Below are 7,700 nucleotides of genomic sequence, written 5' to 3' on the forward strand. Positions count from 1 at the left end.
ATAATATACAGCATGATGACTATAGTTAACAATACTGCATTGTATATTTGAAAATTGCCGATAGACTTAAGAGTTGTCATCCTAAATGAATAAAGATGTGGTATCAATGGAATATTACTTAGCCATCAAAAAGAATGAAATCTTGCCATTTGCAATGATGTGGATTGAGCTATAGCATATTATGCTAAGTGAAACAAATCAGTCAGAGAAAGACAAATACCATACGATTTCACTCATATGTAGAATTTAGGAAACAAAACAGATGAACGAACATAAGGGAAGGGGGAAAAAAAGAGGGAAACAAACCATAAGAGACTCTTCATGATAAAGAACAAACTAAGGGTGACAGAGGGAGGTGGGTGGGGGATGGGCTAAATAGGTGCTAGGTATTAAGGAGGGCACTTGTTACGATGAACACTGGGTGTTATATATAAATGATGAATCACTAACTTCTACCCCTGAAACCAATATTACACTAAATGTTAACTAACTAGAATTTAAATAAAAAATTTGGGGGAAAAGAGTTGTCATCCTAAAAACAAAAATTTGTAACTATGAAATGATATATGTTAACTAAACTTCTTGTGGGATTTAATCATTTTGTAATACATGTATTACCAAATCATTATTCTTAAACTTATGAATATGTCAATTGTAACTCAATAAAACTGGAAAAAGAGAGATAAAAATCAATACATACAAGACAAAATTACAATAGCAAACTGTGGAAGGAGCCTCGGTATCCATCAAAAGATGAATGGATAAAGAAGATGTGGTTTATGTATACAATGGAATATTACTCAGCCATTAGAAACGACAAATACCCACTATTTGCTTCGACGTGGATGGAACTGGATGGTATTATGCTGAGTGAAGTAAGTCAATTGGAGAAGGACAAACATTATATGGTCTCATTCATGTGGGGAATATAAATAATAGTGAAAGGGAATATAAGGGAAGGGAGAAGAAATGTGTGGGAAATATCAGAAAGGGAGACAGAACATAAAGACTCCTAACTCTGGGAAACGAACTAGGGGAGGTGGAAGGGGAGGAGGGCGGGGGGTGGGGGTGACTGGGTGACGGGCACTGAGGGGGGCACTTGACGGGATGAGCACTGGGTGTTATTCTGTATGTTGGTAAATTGAACACCAATAAAAAATAAATTTATTAAAAAAAAAGACAAAATTGACAGAATAGCTACTTTCTATCCATCCTCAATCTCTTACCCTTAGGTTCTACTTCTCATCACCACGTTTTGCTATTTTGTTTTTAGTTCTTCTGGTTGTTTTCTCCCTAACTGAATTATATGCTTATTCCTGTGTTTCTTCAATAATCGATGTTAGTGAATGTCTTTTAGTTATTATAACTAACATTTATTTATTTAATTTCCAATACTTATACTACTAGGGATGACCTTAATCCTCTTTTCTTATTTTTGGGGGAATATTTTTATTTTAAAATTTTAAAGAAGATTTATTTGAGAGAGAGTGTGCATGAGCAGGGAGAGGAACAGAAAGAGGGGGAGAGAATCTCAAGCAGATTCCTTAAGATACAGGGCTCAATCTCAGGACCTTGAGACCATAACCTGAGCCAAAATCAAGAGTCAGATGCCCAACCAACTGAGCCACTGAGGCACCCCTATTTTAAATTTTTTATATATGATTTTTGTAACTGTAAAATATACTTAGGCCTTTAATTCTTTGGTTTATCATCTTTGTTTTTTGGGATTTACTCTTTATTTTTATAGTTCTTAGGATTCTGAAATTTACAACAGTATGATTGCCTAAGCAACTAAAGATTAATTTTTGCTGGTCACGAAGTAGGCTATTCCATCTGGATACTCATGTCCTTAATTTTTAAACTTTCTTCCATTTTTTTTCCTTGATACCAATCTGTTCTGTTTCCATGAGTTTGGGATTTTTATATTAAACATATAAAGGAGATCATACAGTATTTGCCTTTCTTTGTCTGACTTATTTCACTTAGCCCTCAAGGTCCATCCATGTTGTCACATATGGTAGATTTTCTTCTTTTTTATGACTAAATAAATAAAATCTTAAAAAAATAGGGACGCCTGGGTGGCTCAGCAGTTAAGTGTCTGCCTTCAGCCCAGGGCGTCCTGGAGACCGAGGATCAAGTCCTGCATTGGGCTCCCAGCTTGGAGTCTGCTTCTCCCTCTGCCTCTGCCTGTGTCTCTGCCTCTTTCTCTGTGTCTCTCATGAATAAATAAATAAAATCTTTAAAAAAATAAATAAATAAAATCTTAAAAAAAAGAGTTCATGTCTCCTAGACATAAGATGCAGAGCAATAACCTTCATGTATTTTACCAGCTTCTGTAACTGTGTCAAGTTTATTTCGCAATAACGAATCCCTTATCCTAGATCACTCTGCTTTCTTGATCAAATCCTAACTGAAACTGTGCCTTTTTCAATATCACATATTAAACTTTTTGTTTAGGCAAATACATTTATTTTTTTTCTTTTCTTGCTTATTTAAGAAAATCTCCTTCAACCTAATGTCATAAAATATTCCCCCAATTTTTCCTAATATTTTTCTTTATTTATATTTTACATTTAAAGCTTCAATTCACATAGAAAGTATTTTATTTATTTGTAAGGTAAGAGATTTCTAATTTTTTTCTTTTAGACAGATTGTCAATACTATTTAAAAATCATTTAATATAAATCAACATAGCAATTATACTGGGATCTATTTTTTAACTATTTTTTTAGTCTACTCCTTTATCTATTACTTACAATGAAACTTTGTTTTGATTATAGTAGTTTTATAGTAACTGCTGATATATGGTAGAGCAAATCTCCATCCTAGTTTTCTTTTTCATAATTTTCTTGGTTAGAGTTGGGCATTTATTCTTTCATTTGTTCTTTTAAATAATTTATAAGCTCTTATAATAAGACCCCACTAGGATTCTGAAAATTTTATATTAAATATTTTTGAGAGGAAAGAGTTTTAATAGATGGTCTATAATACATTAACTTCCTTTACTGTGGGGATGCCCTTGGAGGAAAAAAGGAGGCAAGTGACCCAGTTTAATATCTTTGTCAAGATAGTCTGTTTATCCTCCAGATAAACAGACTAATAATATTAGTTATGGGAAGAGATTTTATGTTTGAAATGCCCTTAGCAGTATGTCTCTGGATAAGAATTACCTACAGTAAATAGAACCCATGACTTATGAGGCATGGCTCCCTGGAAAAGTAACATAGGCTATACAACTCTCTGGAGATGTTTCATAATTTAAGTGCTTCTGTTGTGTAAGGTGACCCTGTGGCATTCACAGAGAGACTTCATTTATTCTGGGCCAGAATGGCATGTCCAACACGGGAAGGAAGAAACTATGAAGTTGCTCTTGACATTTCAGACTTGTATTTGCTTTTTTTGATTGCTTTTATCCTTGACATTATTTAGTAAAGCTTGATACTTGGTTACATCTCTGATTCATGAGAGTTTGATTTAACATCTGATCCTGTTAGTTTATTTTTCAAGAACATTAATATTTTATTTTATGTTCCAGTCAAGATTTTATAGTTTTATTTATATGAATCCTATTTCTATAAAATTCATTCCTAGATATTTAATGGTTTTTGTTGATGTTATAAATCAGATATTTTTCCTATTTCTATTTCTACTCGGTTTTTGCTAGCTTAGGGAAAGCAATTAAGTTTTGCACATTTATCTTATGTTGAGCCACCTGAATCAAAATGGCTTATTGAAGACTCAGTTCTAATAGATTTCTTTTAGTTTGTGTGTTTCTTGGGTTTCCTAGATACACATACCATCTGAAACTAAAGGTTACAGTGTCTTTCCCAATATTTTTACATCTTACTTTCTCACTGCAGTAGCTAGAACCTTTAAACAATGTTGCATGGCAGTAACATCAGTGGGCATCTGTGCCTTGCTCCTAATTTTAGGGTTCCCTAAGATTTTGAACATTTATTATACCACTAACTAAATCTAGCATTAGAAAATCTTATCTACAAGACAGAAAAAATTCCTTTTAGGGACTGACATTAATATCTATTATCCATACCATCAACATGTAGATTTTCTCTCAGCTGTGCAAGTTCTTTTTCAGTGAGCTTGATATCCATCTTTTCCAGAAGAGGTATCAAGTTTTTTTATACCAACTTTTCCCCCTTAAGAAGGGCAGAAAAGGAACAGGAGAATAAATGATCTAAAACATGAAAAATACTTTAATGCCTTTGACTGTTTTTAGTGCGTATGCATAGCTATTTATAAGAGACAACAAAAATATGATTTGCATCTTTGTATTCTTATTGCCATTACTGATAAGACTATAACTTCCATTTGGCTTTATCAAGAGTATAGAGAAAGTCAATAGGAACAATGGAAATGGAATACATTTCCTTAAAACCAATATTGGTGACAAGTCTTCATAGAAAAGAAGTTCTTAGAAGAAGGAAATCAGGTTTAACGGCAACTGGCACCTACTCATCTGTTACTTCTAACAATCCTAACACACAATAAGAAGTATTTATTTCATTGCTCAGACTCCAAGATTGGCTGTGTCTGCTGCTGGACAGCTTTCCTAAATGTGGTAAAGTGAAGCTATTTCTCTACTTCAATTTTGCTGTGCATATCCAAATGCCAGTTATTTATTTGGGAATAAAATTAGGACATTTCCAAGTATGTTATTTCCTATGAGGATAAAAGTACATACACCATTTCTCTGTTAAGTGAAAATACAGTGAAAGAAGCAAAAGTAAGGAATAAAAATATAAAGAGGGAAATAGGACTCAAAATCTTTTGCAAAGTTTGAAGATTTCAGACAACAACAATGCATTAGAATTCTTACTTTTTTTAAAGACTTCATAGCCTGTAATAGTCTATTTTGATACACGTTTCCACCATCTGTTTTAAAAAATGGAGTTACTTTATGATACAGGATAATAAATAAGAGAATGCATAAGAATATAATTTATTTCTTATATTCAGAAATAATAATAATTTCTTCTAGAACATTTTGTTCTATTTTACCTAGAAGTAGCACTAAAGTTAAGGAATGCTGAAACCTTTAAATGTACACTTTGTCTCACAAGGCTATTTTTAGCAGAATTCTATCATGCTGAAATACATATGATCAGGTTGCAAAAATAAAAGTATTTCAGGTATTTCACATCCATTTACACACACATGTTGATGTCCTTTGTCCAGTGTCCATTCTTACATTGGGTTGTCTTTTTACTTAACAAAAAGGTCTTTAAGAAGCCCTTCATTATATTTTTATTACACCTGATGCAAATAGTTTCTCTAAATTGTAATTTGCTTTTTTTCCTCTCATGCAGAAGTTTTAAATCTTGTAAATTTGTTATTTTTGGGTGTTTGATGGTAAATATTTCTGCAATTGATTCAGAAAAAAGTGTGTATGTGTGTTGGAGAGAGAAAAAGAAAGTATTATAATAAATGATAAAACAAGTGGGTAAACTGAACAAATTGGTGATTCTGAATAAAGGGAGTTCTTTGTACTATTCTTGAGACTTCACTATAAGTTTGCAATTATGTCAAAATAAAAATAAAAAGTTAATAGGAACCAAAAAATCCAACCATATTAAAATTTTTTCTAAGCAACATTTGGGTCATTGCTTACCTTATCATGGCAGGTTTTCACTGGAGAGTTTAGAGATTCTCAAACCAAAATCTATATATGACAATGACAGAGCTTTATTAATTTTTAATTTTAGCCTTTTATTTTAATGTGGTTTGAGACTTACAGAAAGTGGCAAAAATAGTACAAAAATTCTTGTACTCTTAACTCAGATTTTTCAAGTGTTAACATTTTACTATATTTGTTTTATTATCCTTTCTGTATGTGAATGTTATTTTTTTCTGAATTTGTGAGTTCGAGACACAATGCCCTCAACTTCTGAATACTTCAGTGTGTATTTTCTTTATAAAAAAGTATATAACTGATAAATCACTAAATTCTACCTCTGAAACTAATAATACAGTATATGTTAATTAAATTGAATTAAAATAAAAATTAAAAATATATACATACATATATAAACATGCATATATATTTTTCTCACATAACCACAGTATAATTATCCAAATTAAAAGTTTAAAATTGGTATGGTACACTTAACTTATGTACAGAATTTACTCAAATTTCACTAATTGCTCCATTGATATCATCTATAGCAATTAAGCATTAAGTTGTCATGTCTTGTTATACTTTATTTATTTATTTTTTTGTTATACTTTAAAAAAGAACAATTTTATTTATTTATTTGAGAAAGAGAGAGCAAGTACAAGTTGGGGAGAGGGGAGGGACAAAGGGAGATGGAGAAGTAGGCCCCTTGCTGAACAGAGAGCCTGAAAGCAGGGCTCCATCCCAGGACCCTGAGATTATGGCCCAAGCCGAAGGCAGATGCTTAACTGACTGAGCCACCTAGGTGTCCTCTCTTTACTCTTTAGTGTAGGACAATTCTTCAGTCTTTGTACTTCATGATTTTAACATTTTTTTGGAGAGTACAAACCACTTAATTTGTAAAATATCCTCTGGGTGACAGGTTTTTAAAAATAACCCAAATTTTCTATTTTCCAGTAGTCTTTAGGCATTAAATTCTAATGCCTAAAGCTCCAGTAGCTTTTGGACTTCCCTCTCAGGCTTATGCAAAGTCTAGTCATTAAAAAATTTCCAGCTGTATATTTTAGGCTTACCACTAAGTGGCCGGGCTTTCACCAGCTTTGTATATTCTGTATCAGCAAGTTCGATCCCCATATTTCTCAGTAAATTTTCCAAGTTATTGATATCAACCTTTTCACCTTCAAAACATTAGAAATAGGTGTACATATTATTGATGATCCCCACTTTTAGGTTAGATAGCAAAAACACAATGCAAGTCCTCATTCATTACATAGTCTTGAAACCTTAGTTGATCTTTTATACTAAAAGGTAAGGGATCTTTTTAAATTCTGGGAAAAATAAATTAGTCCCTATTACTGTTAAAATTAATCCACATAGGTAGCTAATGTAAGAAAGAGTTATATGACTTTATTAATAATGTATTCTTGCCAATGTTAACTCATTCCCTCAAAAATTCACTGTGCCACTTACCGTGCTGTGCCTATCTAGAGTTTTGTGCAGGGAAATATTTTATTAGGAAGTAAAACTCTACAGAAATCAGGATCTTACTAAGATTTAGTCCTGTAGATGTTTTTTGTATTGTTTTATTTTTACTCCCTTTTGCCAAACTTAAATTTATATAATTTAAGACAAAACTTTCTATTGGATCTAGTGGCAGAATATTGGGAAAACATCACAGGAAAACAGAAATTATTGTAAAGCCTTGAGGCCCCCAGTTTATTAGTAATGTATCACTAACCTGTGAAAGATTTCACTGCATCCATTACCTGTTTCAGATCAACTTTCCTGTCAACTGAAAGACAACATACAAATTACACTTATATAGCACTAGAGATGAGAAAATGAACAAAAAGAATTTAGTAATTATCATTTGCTCTAGAATCTTATCCTATTTACCCCTTTCATTAGTGTGAAGAAGAAAAGGGTTTTAAGCTTCACAAATACAGTTAATATGACATTAACTTTTTTGCTTTAAGATATTAAAACTTTTAGCCATAAAAGAATATGTTAAGAAAACCCCTTCTATCTTAGCTTCTTTTTAGCATTTGGATCTTAGAAAATTATTATT

General features: G+C 32.1%; 1 protein-coding gene across 1 annotated transcript in view; it reads right to left on the minus strand.

Moving 5' to 3' along the window:
* The window catches only part of LOC112652935 (uncharacterized), a 31,890-nt gene extending 24,497 nt beyond the window's left edge, over positions 1 to 7,393 (minus strand). Inside the window, exons 1-5 of the mRNA XM_049114620.1 lie at positions 7,371 to 7,393; positions 6,706 to 6,810; positions 5,630 to 5,680; positions 4,838 to 4,893; positions 4,052 to 4,157 (exon numbers count right to left, since the gene is read on the minus strand). The gene's annotated coding sequence lies outside the window, so the exon portion shown is untranslated. The remainder of the gene's footprint in view (positions 1 to 4,051; positions 4,158 to 4,837; positions 4,894 to 5,629; positions 5,681 to 6,705; positions 6,811 to 7,370) is intronic.
* Between the last annotated feature and the right edge of the window lie 307 nt (positions 7,394 to 7,700).

This window comes from Canis lupus, chromosome 9 (assembly GCF_003254725.2).
Source record: "Canis lupus dingo isolate Sandy chromosome 9, ASM325472v2, whole genome shotgun sequence".
Lineage (NCBI taxonomy): Eukaryota > Metazoa > Chordata > Mammalia > Carnivora > Canidae > Canis > Canis lupus.